The sequence below is a fragment of the Daucus carota genome, chromosome 5, assembly GCF_001625215.2.
Source record: "Daucus carota subsp. sativus chromosome 5, DH1 v3.0, whole genome shotgun sequence".
In the NCBI taxonomy this organism is placed as follows: Eukaryota; Viridiplantae; Streptophyta; class Magnoliopsida; order Apiales; family Apiaceae; genus Daucus; species Daucus carota.
This window is the reverse complement of record NC_030385.2, coordinates 14,416,344-14,436,831: the sequence shown is the minus strand read 5'-3', so window position 1 is coordinate 14,436,831 and position 20,488 is coordinate 14,416,344.

Below are 20,488 nucleotides of genomic sequence, written 5' to 3'. Positions count from 1 at the left end.
AATACACTATGGTGTAGAGTTAATTCGAAGACATGATGTACAATATACTGAGATGCATGATTCTCAGACTTTGTAAATTGTTAATGCATAGTAGCCACTCTATACTGTACATATTGCTTTTCCTTGACAAATTATAACTATATTTTTTCATTGTTCTAACAGGGAACTTCTTGTAATAAGGCAACAGGTATTTATTACTTTGCCATATGTTGGCTCTTGTTATCGTGGAAGACATACAATCATCCTTTTGAAGGTTATGCTATCAAATTAATGGTGCATTATTTTTGATCATATGGCCTTTGTCGCTTTTGCTCTTCAGGTCTTCAAAACAATGATATTGTTTCGAGTTTTGTTAGCGGTACATCAGAAAACTACACATTTGGGTCAATCGTGAGTGCCATTACATATTAAATTACTATGAAAAATATCTTGTATGAATGTGATTCGAATATGCTAACTTTAAAGGTCTTGCATTGGATATTTGCAGCGAGTACCATCTGAATTCAATGATGTTTATGGGAAGATTTTACCAGAAATTATTCACGTTATCTGCAAAGAAGGTTTGATATGGGGATTTCAGTACAGCCAGGAACAATCAAAGATACTTGGCGTGGACAGATTCTTGACAGCGCATAAGGCAACACAACAATCGTTAATAATAGTCTATTTGTTACATATTTGATGATGTCACAGGTATTTAACTTGTTTAGTGTGCAGAAATGAAGATCAGAGTTTAATCTAGAATCAGAGTTTAACGACTGCCAGCTGGATCAGAGTTTTTATGATGATCAGAGTTTGCAGGCGGCTGATTTCTAGGAGAAGATCTGGATAAGCAAGGAAAGAGAATATCAAGGAAGATATGCATATCAGAACAGGAAAAGGATAGCTACTGATTAGATTATTTTAGGAAGCAGATAATTATAAATCAATCAGTAGATATCATGTAACTGTGTATATAAACATAGCTTAGGGTTTACTCTAGATGAGTTGTTAATTGAATATTATTCGTGTAACCTAGCAGCTCTTAGTGATAACATATAAATCACTAAGAGATTATTTGTAAGCTACTGTGATTTGTGAATAAGAGATTAGTTGGTTTATTCTCTTATACTTGAGTTTTGTTATTGATTGTGATCACTATATACATTAATATAGTGAATAAATTCGGCCTAACAAGTGGTATCAGAGCCAGCTCTGTTGATATACCTACAGTGAGATCTTAATCACACAATAATGTCTGAGAAATCACAAACCAGTAGATATGAGTCACTTAGGGTTCCGATCCTCAAGGCATCTGAGTATCCTATCTGGAAGGTCAGAATGACTATGTTTTTGGAATCTACAGATCCAGAATACCTGGACAGGATTTATGATGGTCCACACATGCCAACAAAGCTCTCTGTTGCAGTTGGAGATGAACCTCAGAAGATGATCCCCAAAGAGAAGAAAGACTATACTCCTGAGGACATCTTATCAATCAGTAAAGATGCAAAAGTGAAGCACTTGTTGCACAGTGCTCTTGATAATGCTATGTCAAATAGGGTGATTGGCTGTAAAACTGCAAAAGAAATATGGGATGCTTTGGAAGTCAGATGTCAGGGAACCAAAGCCATCAAGAAAAACAGAAGAACCATACTTACTCAAGAGTATGAACACTTTGATGCAAAATCTGGTGAATCACTGACTGATCTTTATGACAGATTTGTCAAACTGCTGAATGATCTGTCTTTAGTGGATAAAGAGTATGATTTAGAAGATTCAAATCTCAAATTTCTGCTTGCTCTTCCTGAAAAGTGGGATTTAAAAGTAACCACTATAAGAGACAATCATGATCTTGAAGATATGTCTCTGGATGATATCTTTGGAAGACTGAAAACTTATGAACTTGAAATTGAGCAAAGGAACAAACGACATGGTGGGAAACCCAAACCAGTTGCTCTAAAAGTTCAAGAAGAAACAGCTGTGAAAAGCAAAGGAAAAGTACATGTAAGAAAGTCTGACACTGAGTTATTAAACTCTGATGATGACTCAGACTTTGATATACCGTCAGACTCTGATGACAGTGATACTGAGATGATGCAGCTGGCAGCACTGATGGTGAAAAGCTTCAAGAAGATGGCTTATAAGAACTTCAACAAAGGAAAGAAGTTCTCAAAGAAAGACAGAAACTCTGATAGGAAGGTCTTCAAAAGGAATGAAGGCAAAGAAGAAAAATCTGGAAAATCTGATAAGTCTAAATACACCTGCTTCAATTGTGGAGAGAAAGGCCATTTTGCAACTGAGTGCAAGAAAGCTAAGAAAGAAAAAGAACAAGCCTTTATCACAAAGAAAGGAAGCTGGGCAGACTCATCAGAATCAGAGGAAGAAGTCAACTATGCCTTGATGGCAAACATGGACAACAGCACTGAGACTGTTGAAACTAAGGTACCTCATTCCACTCTTGCTTTTGATACTGAGGATATAACTGAGTTAAGATTGTTTCTTAAAACTCTGCATGTTAGTTATAGAGATCAGACTTTAGAAAATGAAAGACTAAAATCTGAGATCTTAGATGTCAAGAAAAGGAATGATTATCTTGAAAAGGAACTAGTTCAGATGCTAGAAGTTCAGAAGGAAAGAGATGACTCTATCTTTGTTAAAAATGAACTCTTAAAGAAAAATGCTTCTCATGAATCAGAACTTGTTAAGGAAAGAGAGATAATCAGAACTTGGACTAACTCAGGGAAGACTACTCAGAATATCTTAGAAAGTGGAAACTGGAAGAAAGGGTTAGGTTACTCTGATAAACATGAAGCTGAGTCATATAAACAAGAAACCATTAAAATTGAAAAACCTAGGGTAGTTCCAGTAAGATTTGTTGCAGAATCAAAGACTCAGGACAAATCAAATACTGATATACCTAAACAGGTTAACATTGGTTTGATGACTCAGAAACAGCTTAAGCATAAGCTCAAGGAGGTTAAGAAAGAAAACAGGATTAAGGAACCTAGGAAAAATAGGAATGAAAAGGTTGGAATAAACAAAAGCAACAGTTATATGCCTATTCCAAATGCTCCTAGGAAAACTTGTCATAATTGTGGTAATCCTAATCATCTTGCTTCTTTTTGCAGGAAAAATAAGGACATAAATGCTATGTCTCCAAAATCAGAAGTTAAGACTAGGAATACTAGATTTAGACCAGAAAATCCTTGTTTTCATTGTGGTAGTTTATGGCATTCCATTTACACTTGTAAGGAATACCATAGTTTATATTATGACTATTATGAATTGAAACCTTCTTTGAAGAAAAAGATTGATTCTCCTAGTTCAACATCTGTTAAAAAGTCTGTTAGCACAAACTCTGATTTAAACTCTGATAAATCTTCCGCTGCTAGTGTTAACAAACTTAACAAGAACAAAGGATCCAAGCAAGTCTGGGTCCTTAAAACTAACCATTAGTTGTGTATGTGATTGCAGGGCAACAGGGAGAACATCCTAGTTCTGGACAGTGGATGCTCAGGACATATGACAGGAAATAAAGCCCTGCTATCAGACTTTGTGGAGAAGGCTGGCCCAAATGTTTCTTATGGAGATGGCAACATAGGGAAAACTTTGGGATATGGCAATATCAATCTTGGAAATGTCATCATTCAATCTGTAGCTCTGGTCTCAGGACTTAAGCACAATCTGCTGAGCATAAGTCAAATCTGTGACAGAGGATATCATGTTGATTTCCTGGAGGAACACTGTGAGGTTATCAGTAAAACCACTGGAAAAGTTGTTCTAAAAGGATATAGACATGGGAACATCTATGAAGCCAAGCTATCTTTAAACTCTGAAAGCTCTGCAATCTGTCTACTTGGCAGAGCCAGTATTGAAGAAAGCTGGAACTGGCACAAGAAATTATCTCACCTGAACTTCAATAATATAAATGAGCTTGTGAAGAAAGATCTTGTGAAAGGACTTCCAAAATCAGTTTTTACTCCAGATGGACTCTGTGATTCCTGTCAGAAAGCAAAACAGAGGAAGTCTTCATTTAAAAGTAAAACTGAGTCCTCAATTCTTGAGCCATATCATCTGCTTCATGTTGATCTTTTTGGACCAGTAAATATAATGTCCATTGCAAAGAAGAGATATACTCTGGTCATTGTTGATGAATTTACCAGATATACATGGGTATATTTTCAACACAGCAAGGATGAGACACCATCTTTATTGATTGAGCATGTCAGACAGATGGACAAAATCTCTAAAGATGCAGTAAAGATCATCAGAAGTGATAATGGCACTGAGTTCAAGAATTAAAAATGGAGGAGTTCTGTAAAGCAAATGGCATTAAACAGGAATTTTCAGCACCTGGAACAACCTCAACAAAATGGTGTTGTAGAAAGAAAGAACAGAACTCTGATTGAAGCTGCTAGAACCATGTTGGAGGAAGCAAAGTTTCCAACCTACTTCTGGGCTGAAGCTGTGCAATCTGCCTGTTTCACACAGAATGCAACTCTGATTAACAAGAATGGGAAAACTCCATTTGAAATGGTCAAAGGCAGAAAACCAAATCTCAAATACTTCCATATTTTTGGATGTAAATGTTTTGTTCTGAAAAATCATCCCGAACAGCTAACCAAATTTGATTTAAAAGCTGATGAAGGAATTTTTGTTGGTTATCCTTTATCAACAAAAGCCTTCAGAGTTTACAATCTGAGAACAAGGGTAATCAGGAATCCATTCATGTGTCCTTTGATGATAAGAAAATTACTGGAATGGAAGATTTTGAAGATCATGAGAAACTGAGATTTGAAGATGAAGATGCATTCTCTGATTCTGGGATAAACTCTGACTCTGAGACAATATCAGAGCATGTCACTTCAACTCACCAACCTCAAGCACATGTTGAGGGGGAGCACTCTCTACATGAAAATATGGATGAAAATGTTGAAGACACGGCAGAAAACACAAACTCTGATTCTGACTCCTCAAACTCTGATCATTCTGCATCAGAGAATCATGTGAACACATCTTCAGGGGGAGCATCAGAAACTCAGAATGCTCATGGAGATAGCATGAATAATGGGGGAGAGGCATCAGAGAATCAGAATGATACTGGCATGGATTATGGGGGAGGATCTAGTTCCAGAAATCAACTGCCACATGAAAGAAAATGGACAAAGTCTCATACACCAGATCTGATAATTGGAGATCCAGATGCTGGAGTACAAACCAGAACTGCAACAGCAAATGAGTGTTTATTCCATTCATTTTTATCTCAGACAGAACCAAAGAAAGTGGAAGAAGCTTTGAAGGATGATGATTGGGTAACAGCAATGCAGGAGGAGTTAAATGAATTTGAGAGAAATAAAGTCTGGACACTGGTACCGAGACCAAAGAACAGATCAATAGTTGGTACTAAGTGGGTTTTCAGAAACAAAACAGACAGTGATGGTGTAATTACAAGAAATAAAGCCAGACTGGTAGCTAAGGGATATTCTCAACAAGAAGGAATTGACTATGATGAGACCTTTGCCCCAGTTGCCAGATTGGAAGCAATCGGAATTTTCTTGGCTTATGCAGCACACAAGAAATTCAAAGTTTTTTAGATGGATGTAAAGAGTGCTTTTCTCAATGGGGAGCTGGAGGAAGAAGTATATGTTGAACAACCTCCAGGATTTGTGGACACAAAATTTCCAGATCATGTCTACAGATTGGATAAAGCACTGTATGGACTAAAGCAAGCACCAAGAGCATGGTATGAAACTCTGGCTCAATTTCTTTTGGACAGTGGTTTCAATAGAGGTACAATTGATAAAACTTTATTTTATCTCAACCATGGTAATGATCTGCTATTAGTTCAAGTCTATGTAGATGATATCATTTTTGGATCTACTAATCCTAAACTCTGTGAGAGATTCTCAAAGCTTATGCAGTCCAGATATCAGATGAGCATGATGGGAGAAATGAGCTATTTTCTGGGACTTCAAGTCAAACAGACTGATGAGGGTATTTTCATTAATCAGTCTAAATATACCAGGAACCTGCTAAAGAAATTTGGCATGCAGGATAGCTCAGCTGCTACCACTCCAATGGCAACTGCCACTAAGTTAGATAAAGATACTGGTTCACCAGTAGAAATTACTAACTACAGAGGTATGATAGGCTCACTACTATATCTGACTGCTAGCAGACCTGATATCATGTTTGCAACCTGTCTCTGTGCAAGATTTCAAGCAGATCCAAGAGAACCACACCTTGTAGCAGTCAAAAGGATTTTCAAATATCTCAAAGGAACAGTTGAGATGGGACTCTGGTATCCCAGAGAATCAGACTTTACACTGATTGGTTACTTTGATGCAGATTTTGCAGGATGCAAAATAGACAGAAAAAGCACAAGTGGAAGCTGTCAATTTCTTGGAGGAAGACTGGTTTCCTGGTTCAGTAAGAAACAAAAGTCAATTTCTACATCCACTGCAGAAGCAGAGTATATTGCTGCAGGAAGCTGCTGTGCTCAGATTTTATGGATGAAGAATCAACTACTGGACTATGGGTTAACTCTGACTCAAATTCCTATTTATTGTGATAACCAAAGTGCTATTGCTATGACAGGAAATCCAGTACAGCATTCCATGACCAAGCATATCAGCATAAGATATCATTTTATCAGAGAGCATGTGATGGAAGGGACAGTAGAACTTCATTTTGTCCCAACAGATCAGCAGTTGGCAGATATCTTCACCAAACCTCTGGCTGAAGCAACATTTACAAGACTTGTAAACGAATTAGGGATGATTACTGGTCCTCTCTAAACTCTGATACATTGCATGATATTATATCTGTTAGTAATTGTTGTTAATATCTTGATATGCAACTGCCTCTGTTATTCTCTGATCTAAATTCTGATGATTATGCACTGATATGACAAACTCTGATAGTTAATCTCTGACCCGACAAACTCTGATGGTTTGAATTTTTACCGATATGAGATATTCTTGTGCAAAATCTTTTGCAAATATTTGAATTAAATCATGAAAAACTCTGAAGTCTGACTTTTGGGACATTACATATGTGGAAATCCTTGTTACACAAATCATGATTTAAACTTGTTACCTAGACTGGCTTACTTCTTAAATATTAGATAAGTATTCAGTGAAGAACTTGTTTTATTCCTCTTATGAGCTAAGAGTAATCAGGTCTCAGATATGGATCACATATTGGTTTTCTCTCAGAAAAGAAAAGAAAAGAAAAAGAAAAGAAAAGAAAAATAGAAAAAGAAAGAAAATTATTTCAGGTACTCCTTTGAGATCTTAGAAATTCTGTGAAAGGAAAGAACCATGTGCAATGCTGGTATTAAGCAAAATGCATCAGAAAATTATTTTTCTTGGTGACCTTTCACATTCTCTGATTACCTGAGAAATACTCTGATAAATAAAATCTGATGAAGGTTATAGCTCACTTACCCTGAGAAATTTATGACATTGGGTGATTTTTTTTCAAATAATGGTTTGAAAACTCTGAAGAGAAAATTGTGCATCAAATTTTCCTTTTATCTCCCATCAGTGTTAAAATTCTATGCTCAACTGTTATTTTTGTCTGATAATTAGCTATTTAATTAAACTCTGGTCAATGGTCAAAATTTTGACGGAAGTCGGAGTTAAAATTAAATATATTTTGGTCAGATAATATCAGATTTACTGTCAAACGGTACAAAATCCATTTGAATTCCTGAGTGGAGAAAAACACGGTAAATAATTGTGTTTTATCGGTAAATGGTACAAGGTTGTACAGATTCACACGCTGCTCATTATTACTACTCCACTACCATTTTTTTTACCGCTCAGAGCTTGCCACGTGTCCCACTAACACTTAGAGTCAGAATATCGTGCATATACATATATATATCGCTCTTGAAAATCATTTTCACCTTTTTCACACGATTTCTACTTACTCTCTCTCTCTCAAACTGTCAACTCATTTTCTCACTAGATTTTTGACAAACACCTTACCTGCATTACCTCAAACTCACGATTTCTTGATTTTTCAGACAATGTCGACCAAAGCCTTCGAATTTGATGGTGCCAAGTTCGTTACCAACAACTATGCTGCAGTTCTGACCAATGATGAAGCTCCCAGCGAGTTCCATCTAATCCAAGACTATCTTGCCCACAGTGAACTTATGTATGCCCTCACTCAACCAGAGGTTATCTCTCCAGCACAAGTTCTGACTCTCTGGCGTTCGGCAAGATACAATGATGGTGGTGAACAAGGATCACCATCCTTAACCTGTACTTATGAGGGACAGGAGTATCTTGTAACTCCTGAGACGGTTCGAAAGACCCTTCACCTTCCAGAGCATTCCAAGTATCATAGTTCTGTTTCTACTCAAACTCTGAAGGATATGATGCAGTTCTTTGGATACTCTGGTAGCACTGATAAAATGGGGGAACTCAAGCGTCCATGTCTCTGCAAAGAATGGAGCTTTTACTATGACTGCATAACCAGAGCCTTTGGGAATAAATGCAGCAATTTTGATGCTATTCCTCTCTTCAGTCAGCAGATTGGGTATTCTCTTATCCATAATCTCAGCTTTGATATTGCTCCATCTATTTTGAGATTTATTGGTGATAGGAAGTTAGAGGATGAGAATATTGTTTACTTTGCTCGATTTTGTCAGCTTATTTTCTCATACTGTTATCCTCTGGTCCCCATTCCTGATACTGATACTGAACTACCCTTTAAAATCACAAAACGAGCATTCACTGATTTAATGAAGAAGGATAGTAAGAAACCCCAACTACCTGTTTTTGCTATTCCTGTAACTGTACAGGATAAACTGAAGCAGGCAATGCCAGAGAAATATGGTTCCTTATTCTCTGATGAGAATGTTCCTTCCTCTTCCCACCAGCAACAAACAGATGCCCCAACCTCTAGTCCTTCAAACAAAGAGCCAGTTGCAAAATCTGACAAGCAACAAATCTCTGATCCTTCCCAAAAAGGACCAGTTATACCTTCTTCTCCTACCAGGGTGCTGAGATCTTCCAAATCACCATCCAAGTCATCTCCTCCACCTAGGAAGAGAAGATTTCTCCAGAAGATCTCAGACTCTGACTCTGACACTGAGACAGTACCAGTTCCTCTTGTCTCCAGGCCCAGGAAGAAGATCAAGGCCACCTCCACAATCACTGATCTCACTGTGGACCCTCCTCAGGAATCCATGGTTAATCCTCTTGAGATGGTCACAGTCTCTGATCCTCTGATGGTGGAACCACTATCTGCTGTACCTCTGACAACTTCATCAGAACATACTCCAGAAGCTGACATTCCTGTGTCAGAAGATAATCTTCAATCAGAGGAACCTTTGCCACAACCTACAGCTGTTGTTATACCTTCTTCAGCACAAACTCCAGAAGCACATACTCCAGAAGCAATTGTGACTACACCAGATATTGCTCAGGAAACTCTGATTCCTGTTGAAGATTTTGTTGCAGCTCCTGATCAGGAGATCTTAAATGCTGCAAACTCTGATGAAGCTACAGCTCCTCTGTGTTCCCATACAATCAGCATTACAGCTATTGATGATGATGATAATGATGATGCTACAGAGGTAACCTCTGTTCCTCCTGTTGACTCAGCCACTCATATAGCTGAAGTCTTTGCTCAGATCAGAGAAAGCATCTCAGTAAGGGAAGTTTCTCCAGTCAGAGTTTCTTCACCTATTAAACCTGCTTCACCAGCTCCTGACTGTAACATTCCTCATTCTAAGCCTACAGAGACCAGGGTCTGTACACTAAGTTACTCCAGGAGAATGCACAGAGCTCCACCTTCCTCTGTGGAAGCCAGACTCTCCTCAATTGAATCCACTCAGAGATCTATGCAGCAAACTCTGGCTGATTTGAGCTCCTCTGTAGCTCAACTGGTACAATTTCTCAACCCTAATGATGTCAAAAAGGGGGAGAAAGTGCTTAAAGACAAATGCAAGGTTGATCAGCAACAGAGAAAGCCAGATGATGAGGAAGAGGATGAAGATAAGAAGAAGTCTGGAAATACAAACTCTGAAATAGTCTTACACACTCTCAGTGAGACTAAGGAAAATAGGAGTGATAAGGTTGGAAGCAGTTCTAAACAAACTCAGACTACAAAGTCTCAGACTCAGACTATAACTCAACCTCTGATACCAGCTGACAGTAAATCAAGAGCTCTCTCTGAGCAACTAATTGAGCTTGGTAATCCTGAATCTAAGATTTTGAGTCACACAGTGAAGATTCAGGGAGAGGAAACAACCTTATTCTACAAAGCTCCTACACAACTGGATTTTGATGAAGCAGTTGCAAAGAATATATTTGAAGAAGAAAATCCAGGGGTGTCAATTGAAGATATTAGAAAAGAAGAAGAAAGGTTGGCTGCTGAGAAGAAGAAGATCAGCAAATCTAAGTCTGATGAAAAGGAAGCTAAGATTGATGGAAAGAAAGCAAAGTCTGATGGAAAGAAATAGATCACTGATTCCTCCTCAAAGAAATTACCATCTTCAAAAAGAAAAGGAATAGTGATCAGTGAAGTCAATTATGCTGATATCAATAGGCCCAGAGTTTATCAGAAGAAGTCTGACTCTGATTCCAGTGGAAAAGGGAAAAATATCATAGATGGTGCTCCATCTAAAAAGAAGGATGAATCAGAAGTAAAACAAACTCTTGCAACTATTCTTGAGTCTATTGATCAGAATTTAGCCTCTGACACTGCTCAAGCTAAAAATATGAAGGAAGATCAGCTGAAGCCAGCTGAAGTAAAAGCTACCTGGATAAAGTCAACCTCTGACAAGGCTCAAGTTGATACAGTTGAACCAAAGAAGAAGAGCTTATTTGGAAGCCTTGGTACAGGACAGTACAAGGAAAGCTCTTTATTCACACAAATCAGAACTCAAGGAACAAAAGGAAAAGAAGCACGTGACACTACTGGTCTAGGTCACAGCCAAGAGAAAATGCTGACCAGTGCAGCAACTGTATTCAGAGATCCATATCCTCTTACTGAAACGGTTGGAGAAGTTGTTACACAGAAAGATCTTGACAGAATAGAGTCAGCACAAATTCTGATGGATATTCATGATGGACCAGAAGATAAGGAGAAAATTGCTATATTTTTGGAGTCTGGCAGAGTTTACAGAATTTCTGAAGCTGATCTGTTGTTAAAGTCTCTAAGGGAACTTGAGCATATTCATTATATGCTTGAGATAAAGAATGAAGCAACCAAGAGATGGTCTGAGAGGCTGAAGAGAACTATCCAAGAAAAGAGAAGATTTTATGGGATAAGTTCTAAGGCTGAATATGTTCCTAAGATAACTCAAGAAGATGGTTCAGAGATAGATATGATCAAAAATAGCTCTGTCTTGGAGACTATAGCAGGAACCAGAATTTTGGGTTACAATAATGAAGCTGACAGACCAGGAGCTATTCAATTGGGAGAAGCTATGAAAAGATGCAAGGCAAGAGCCTTGAGATCAGCTATATACCAGACAGGAGAAGACAATGAAGAGTTAAAGACTGTCAAAGCTCAGATGATACAGACTCTGAAACAGATTGAAGAAGATTTGATCACTCAGTTTGTCAAGGAGAGCTATGGATATAGACTGATTGGCTAGTTAGCTTCTGCTAGTTCTGTAAGTTGTAATTAGTTCTGCTTGTTCTGTAAGTAATAATTAATTTTTGCAGATTAGTTACTTCATGCATTTGTCCTTGATTATTTTTGACATCATCAGTATATATATAGAACTTGTTCATTCTGTCTAACGTACAAGTTGGGGGAGATTGTTACATATTTGATGATGTCACGGGTATTTAACTTGTTTAGTGTGCAGAAATGAAGATCAGAGTTTAATCTAGAATCAGAGTTTAACAACTGCCAGCTGGATCAGAGTTTGTATGATGATCAGAGTTTGCAGGCGGCTGATTTCTAGGAGAAGATCTGGATAAGCAAGGAAAGAGAATATCAAGGAAGATATGCATATCAGAACAGGAAAAGGATAGCTACTGATTAGATTATTTTAGGAAGCAGATAATTATAAATCAATCAGTAGATATCATGTAACTGTGTATATAAACACGGCTTAGGGTTTACTCTAGATGAGTTGTTAATTGAATATTATTCGTGTAACCTAGCAGCTCTTAGTGATAACATATAAATCACTAAGAGATTATTTGTAAGCTACTGTGATTTGTGAATAAGAGATTAGTTGGTTTATTCTCTTATACTTGAGTTTTGTTATTGATTGTGATCACTATATACATTAATATAGTGAATAAATTCGGCCTAACACTTTTACTTTAGGAACAACCTGTTTGTTGTTGCAATTTACACACCATGTGGTACAAAGATGGATTTAAGCTGGGTGACTCCAAGAAAATGTATAAGCTCACATTTAGAAGAACCATTCAAGGCGAATATATGGTTGGAATGGATATGTTGGAAAAACAAACGGCTTTTTCACTTTTGCTACTAAATGGATTTTTTCCAAATGAGGACTTCTATGCGATAAACCTGTCCAATGATTATTTTGAGAAGTCGAGTGAATACCTGGTATGCAGATTTTAGTGTAATTATTATTTTATGGATTTACACCGTGCGTTATATATTATCTTTATAACACATTAAGCATGTTTTTTAATAACTTAGGTTTTAAAGGATGATATCAAAGATCTTTACAAAGGGTGGAAGAATGGACAATTTATCAATTTTATTTTTGCTGTTTAAATCGTGGAAAGTTTGCATACGAAAAAGTGGGGATTGCTGTGCATTTGGGAACTCGTGGTCGATTTTCAAAGATGAAATAGGGCTAAATCCAGGAGATGTGTTTTTGTTCAACTGATGACTTTCATTAGTTGAAGCTTTACTTTTCAACTGATGATCATCATCAGTATTCTTATCACTTGAGCTGATCTCAGAAATCTCAAGAGCTTTCTTATTCCTTTTCAATTCATTCTCCACAAAGGTTTCTCTACCTTGCATGTTGATGATATTAGTGGAAACATCTCTCCCAGATTTCCATTTAGCAATAATCTCTTGTTCCTTATCAAGCTGTTTTCTTATGATCTCTTCTCTTTTCAGAACAACCAAGAGATCATCTTTGGCTGTCTGACACTCAATTTTCAGTTTCTCAAACTCAATAAATTGAGCTTCTAAAGCACTGTTTCTATCACTAAGAAAGGTGTTAGCTTCCTTAATCCTTCTATTTTCCTTAGTGGGAGATTTTAAAGAAACATGCAAATGATACAACTCTGTAGACATTTCATTTATGGTAGCATTGCATTCATCTTTAGTTAACTCAACTAAGTTTGTAGTGAATACCTGACTACTGCTTCCAGTGTTTTCTTCTTGATCTGTGGAGTTGGCCATTAGAGCAAGATTGACGAACTCCTCCTGTTCATCAGAATCATTCCCAGCTGCCCAATCATCCTTTGTAATGAATGCTCTTTCTTTTTGTTTGAGAAGTTCATAATATTTCTTTTTATAGTCAATGTTTTCACTTGACCTCTTCTCAACTTTAGGCTTTTTGCATTCATTTGCAAAGTGACCTGCATTCCCACAGTTGAAGCACTTGAATTTTGATCTGTCTACCATGCTTCTATCAGACTTGGGATTGCCTTTAAATGATTTTGCAGAGTTAAAATTCTTTTTAAATTTCAGTTTGGAGAATCTTCTTGACAGGAAGGCTAGGTGCTCATCAATTCCATCACTTTCTTCACCAGAATCAGCTACATCTTTCTCTTTTCCTTTTCCCTTGCTTGACTCTGAGCTCTCTTCTTTGACCAACTTCTCAGTTTCTTCAACTTGAGACTTTCCCTTGTCCTTGACAGTATCATCAAGAGATGCAACTAGAGCCACAGATGAATGCCCTTTCTTTTGGCTTTTCTCAATCTCTTCATCTTGTTCCATTTCAAGCTCATAAGTCTTTAAAGTTCCATACAGTCTCTCAAGAGTAGTCTTTGAATTCTTGAGTGTTTCTGAGAGAGATTGTCATAGGTTTCATTGTTTAGGAAGAGCTCTTAAGAATTTCAAGTTTGAATCCTTAACTTGATATACTCTTCCAAAGAGTTTTAGACCATTTAACAATTTTTGAAATCTGTTAAATGTGTCACTCAAACCTTCACCAGACTTGAAATGGAATGACTCATATTGTTGAATCAGAAGCTGCATTTTGTTTTCTCTTACTTGCTCATTTCCTTCACAGATGGTCCTGATGGTGTCCCAAACTTCTTTGGCACGTGTGCAGCTGATAACACTATCAATCATTTCTTGATCCAAACCATTAAACAGAAGGTTCATGGTTTTCTTGTCCTTGTGCACTTCTTAAGTATCTTCTTGAGAATACTCATGGATAGGTTTTGGAATCATTTTACCTACCATATCTTCACCATCAGCTCCCATACTGGTGCAGACCTTCATTGGGACATGAGGTCCTTTCTCAATGCAGTTCACATAACTTTCATCAATAGATAACAAATGCAGATGCATTCTTACTTTCCAGTGAAAGTAGTTGTCTTTGTCAAGAACAGGAATCTTCACTCCAGCATCCTTCTTTCCCATCTTTCTCTAGCAGTGTTGATCTTCTTCCCTGTTTGGTGGGAACCTCGCTCTGATACCAATTGTTATTTTACACCAACTATAAGAAAAATTGTAGAAGGGGGGGGGTTGAATACAATCTTTTACAAAAAAATAAAAGATTAAGAACAAACACTTTAAAACAATAAACAGAAAACACCAAGTATTAAAAATACGGGTGGATTGAATGATCCACCCGTGAGATTTTATATTGAAGAATCTGTGGATTGATTACAATTCGCACAGCTGCAGGTTCATCACTTGAATAGTTTCTAACTCTCAGATATTCTCTCAAGTTTTCGAACTAGTTCAACTGATGCTACTAACTTGGTTATATACTCCAAGCTTTACAAAGCTCTAAACTAGAATACAAATTGCACTCTAATCTAAAACAATGCTGCACATCTTTGTCTTATGCATGCTTTCTGAGATGTCTTCATCTCTGACCATCATCTTGATTTGATCCAGATTGCATTGCATGAGATAAGAATGTTTCTGCTTCTTCTTTATTTTCCTTATCAGGCTTCCATGTCTATTTTAGTGTAATTCGATCCATGTGATTTTTGATCCATGTGATTTGTCAGACTTAAGCTCTAGTCACTTTCAACTGCTCTTTGTTTCATCAGTTGAAAGTTCTGGTTACTTTCAACTGCTCTTGACTTCATCAGTTGAGAGTTCTTTCATCAGTTGAACGAATTACAGACTTCATCAGTTGAATGTTGTTCCAGTCTCATCAGTTGAATTCCTTAGCATCATCAGTTAAATACTTTGTCTTCAGTTGAATGCTTGGTTTTCATCAGTTGAAACATAACCCAGTCTTCATCAGTTGAATAGTTACATCTCATCAGTTGAATATCCTTCACTTAGATAAAATTACATGGCATTGGATATCTACAATTAGCCATCCTATTCTACCCATCCGTTGATAATTCCCAAAGACAAGAAGTATAACAATTACAACTGAAATTTGATAAAGATTCTAAATAAAACATGCTACAAAATGTTTATGTTATCATCAAAAATTATTGATTCCTAACAATCTCCCCCAATTTATGACTGGAGAAGATTCAGACATAAATTCTACACTTGATGATAACAAAACATGAATAAAATAAAATGTAGAATTTAAATACAAGAGTTAAAATAATTTACAGATGATTATGCTCTGTTAGGTCCAAAGTATCGTAGAAGGGGGGGTTGAATACGATACTCACTACAATTTAAAATTCTTTCGAATCTTGCGGATAAATAAATTGCAGTCCTGTAATGGGTTTCGTGTTCCGGATATTTATTGGGTCGGTTCCTAAGGATATGAAAATATTAAACCAACACACAATATTTTCCAAGGTATATCTGTATATTGATAAATACCTCGAAGGTGCTACAAATCCAAACCCGAAGGTTGGCTACAATGACCACTCCTCTAAATATTACAAGCCCTATCCACTACAAATATTTATGGTACAAAACTAGGCTAGGGTGTGTGTATATTTGAGAGAGTTTGTGCATAGCACTTGGTCATCCATCCCGAAGGATGATGTTAATTGTGAGAACCACAATCACATATTTATAGGCTTTCATAAACTAACCATGGTTAACGAGTTCGTCTTGGACGACTTGAGTTCGTTCGGGACGGATTCGATTTATCAGAAATAAACTAACTCCCAGGTGTAATGAATTGGCGCCAGTTACATATACATATATATATATACATGTATTGTAAAGTTGCGCTTGATCCAGTGTACAGGAGGGGAGTCAAACCTTGCGCGGTCAAACCTTGCGCCCTCCAGTGTTCACAGTGTGTCTTCTACTTAGACAAATTGTAGTTTCTTGAACTATTGCCACAGTGAGATGACTTAGAGTCGCAACCTTTGACTTGGTCAAAGGTTGCGCTCCAAGTTGCGCCTTCATGGTGTCTAGTGATGATTCCCTTAGAAAATACATAGCCTTCCAAAGTTGCGCTATAGTGAAGAAGCCTTCACTGTTCTCTCTCATCACTTGAGAGCAAACTTTGACTCTAGTCAAAGTTTGCGCTCCATTGTTTGCACAGAGGAAGAGCATGAAGTACTTAGTGTATTCTGAGTTGAGGTCAAAAGTTGTGCGGTCAAGGGTTGCGCCAAGAGCATCACAGTGGAGATTTGCCTTAGTCTCTCAGTGTGAAGAGATCTAGCGCAGGTTTTGACTTAGTCAAACCTTGCGCTAGAAAGGCTATTCCATTATTTTGGTACTTAGAAAATATTCTAAGTAGAAGTCAGTTGACTTAGGTCAACAGTTGCGCCCCAAAGGGGTTTCCACTGTAGTAGTACTTAGAATTAATTCTAAGTAACAAAAACTTGCGCCATTTGAAGTACTCCCCTTGATATCTCACAGTTGACTGAGATTTGACTTGAGCTTGCTCCATCCATATATTTGTATTATATTATATTCATAATATTATATAAATATATGTATAAATAAAGATATATATATATATATATAACTGTATATAAATAATATTTATATAAACATATAGTAATATGTATATATACATATATTTAAATATATTCTCATATATTTAAATATATATAATATACATAAAATTATATGTAAACATAAATATAAATATATATAGGGATGTATATATAATTATCTATAGATATAAATATACACATATTTATGCACATAATATAATATATATATACACACTTAAATATATAAATGTTTATGTAAAATATAAATACATATACTATATACATATATATTTATTTAAATATATATACATATAAATATACATATACATATGTTTAAAAACATATATACATATATATTATATATATTATATTTAATTAAATATACATATATACATATATAATTATATTTGTACATATACAAATATATAAGTGCACACATATATAAAATGTCACTTCCTGATATGGCTTTCTGTGGAAGCTTTGACATATTGCATTTGAGCAGTAAGCTTTGGCATAGCTGGCATTTGGCTTGACTTGGCTTGGCTTTGGAACAAATGACTTGATATGACTGGATCAATTCTTCGATCGATAAATACTTTGCAAAGCTCCGTACGTGCTGACGCTTAGTGCACTGGTCTGGTTCACAAGCGACTAACACTGAAGTTAAACATTGTACCTTCTTTGTCAGCAAACATTGATCAGTCGGTTCCAGGTTAGTTTATGCTTCAGTTTGTTGATTATAAATAACCAACCAAGATATATAGAAATATCTTGCTTCAGGGGTTGCACTGAAATCTTTCGAGTACTTGGACAACATCTTCATTGCTTCCACAATCTTGAATACTTCAATCTTTATTCTTCACTGAGGCATGAACATATTAATGAACTTCTTCTAGTGAACTTATTCCTTCAAGACTGTAGATGGCTTCTTCAACCTTTGTCTTCGTATCTTCCGATTCCGGTGCAGGCGTAGTGTTATTTACTTGTCCTGTTCTATTGTTGAGTTATCATCCCTATGTAACAGATAGGGTTGTCTTTACATTTAGACTTACATGCTCCTCTAGACTGAGCAGTTACTTGTTCCTAGAAGATCTTCTTCTTCTGGACTTGAGCTTTTCTTCAAGAATATCAATCCGTTTCTGAAAAATCCTGTAGAACCATTCTTCATCACCGTCCTGTCTGTTAAGCTTGGATCGGAGAGTCTTCAGAGTGTTCAAGCTAGCAACCTTGAGTTGATCTTTAGGTCTGAAAAATCTCCTAACACCTTGACTATCCCTAAATTCCATGATTGGAGTAGGTTCATGGTGAATTTTCTTTCCAGTGTAGGGGATTTTCAGCCTTCTTTGTAGACTAGCATCTGAGGACCATTCTTTCCTGATTTCAAGGATTCTCTTTAATACCATTGGCTTTGCAGGTGGTGTAAATCCTCCTGTCCTCTTCATGGAAGCATATATCTTTGTTAGAGAACTGAATCCTTCAGAACTCAGAACTCTGTGAAGAGGCCAGGTGACATCACCTTTGCTTTTGTAAGAGAATACCAATCTTTCAGGAAGCTTGGAAGTTGCTTCTATTCCTCTGACTTCTTGAAGATCATCCAGCTCCAGCTCTAACTCAGAAATTTCTTCAATGTTGGCAATGACAAGATAGTCATCTGGATTTTCAGGTTCTTTTGGAGGTTTTGGAGGGTTAGCCATTTTCTTAGCCACAGTCTTCACTTTCTTCTTTGGCTTTGGAGTCTCTTGAACAAGAAAGGCTGGGATTGGAATATCTTCAAGATCAATTGGCTCCTCCTTTGGCATTATTGGCTCATCATGGAAGTTGACATCTGGATGTATCACTGTGGTGTCCTTGATTGGAGAAGAAGGTTTAGAGATAGGTACAGACTCTTCAGGCACTTCTTCTCTTCTCTTGGCAGCCTCAGGCATCTTTTTGATCTAGACTTGACCCTCTTTTTCTTTGGAGAATTTTCAAGAGCCATTCTATTTTCACTTTGTAGCTCAGCTGCCAACTCCTCTTCAAGCTCAATAGCATATCTTTCATCAACCTCTATTTCTTGGTTTAAAGAAAGTTGAGATTCATACTCCTTTCTTTCACAGTCTCTGGCCACCTCTTCAGCTTTTGCAAATGAGTAGTGAGGATGGCCAGTTCCAATAAACAGCTTTTGGCCTTCTCTGTAGATGATGGCAAAATGTGATTTTAGAGCGACATCTGTAGAATCTTTGTAGCTCTTAATTTCTTGACCCAAAAGCTTATACTCATTCTTGTCAGGCCTGGCTAGTGGAAAGTAGATTGAACTTGAGTCTTTTCCAGGCCTAGAGTAACCACAACTATTTGAAAATAGGATGGCTTTGAACTCATTCACAAATGATGGCTCACCCTTTTCTTTCTTGGAAGGCATGACAATTTCAGGTGTGATCACCCTGAGAATTGTAGTTGTGGGAAAAGAGGTTGGAACTGCAGATGTAGATTGTGAATTTGAAGTTGCAGAAGCCTTCTTATCCAACAGAGCCAATCTCTTTTCTATGGAGTCCAAAGCTGCAAGTCTTTCAAGCCTCTTTTGTTCTTTAGCAGTATGGAAAGGAGGAGGAATTCTGCTCACCAACTCTGCAGGAGAAGGCAAGGGTTCTTTCTCCCCCTTTTTGTGATCATCAATTGCAGCAGAAGAACTGGGAAGAGAAATGCCAGAAGCCAAAAGAAGATATTGAAGAAGTCCAGTTTGCACCCTTTGGTGTTGGAGCATCTCTTCCATCCTTGAGTTTAAAACCTGAACATTTTCTTCCAGAGCTTCCACTTTCTTCTCCAGTTGAGCTTGCTTCTTGTCAGATGTAGATAGTGCAGTTTGGATTTGAGTAGAGAACTTCTCATCAATCTTTTTAGATAAGTCTGTTTTAACAGATGTGATGAGAGAGTTTAGATATTCAGCTTCCTTTTGGAAATGGAGAGACTGATACTTGTGCAGTCTTAGATTTTCAAGGGCTTGACTGGCAAAAGTAGCAGTGATGGATGGAGAAGAGGAAGAGCTCCCAGCTTGAGGATGGAGAAGGGATGTGGCTTGCCTTTGCAACTCAAGACTGACTGCAGTTGCATTGGCAGATTGAATGGAGAGCCAAGATGGAAGAGAGACTGTAGGCTCTTCACCAAGAGAATCCTCAAGAGCTTCATTGAGGTCTTCATCACTATCATCATAATGAAAATCATCACCAGCATTGGCAGGCAGAGTTGCAAGTGCCTCCTTTGCTCTAAGCATGGATGATGTAGTGTGAATGAGATTTAAACTCCTCTCAGCTGCTTGATTGTCCATCCTTGCAAAAGCTTGAACAACAGACATCCCATGAGTAAAAGTCTCAGGGTCTAGTGGCACACTATCCAATAAGGATCTATATTCAGCTTGATAAGCTTGCTCACTGAACCCCTCATTGACACCTGCATTTCTCTCAATTTCTCTCTGTTCTTGCATCAAGGGCTCCCCTTGGCTCACC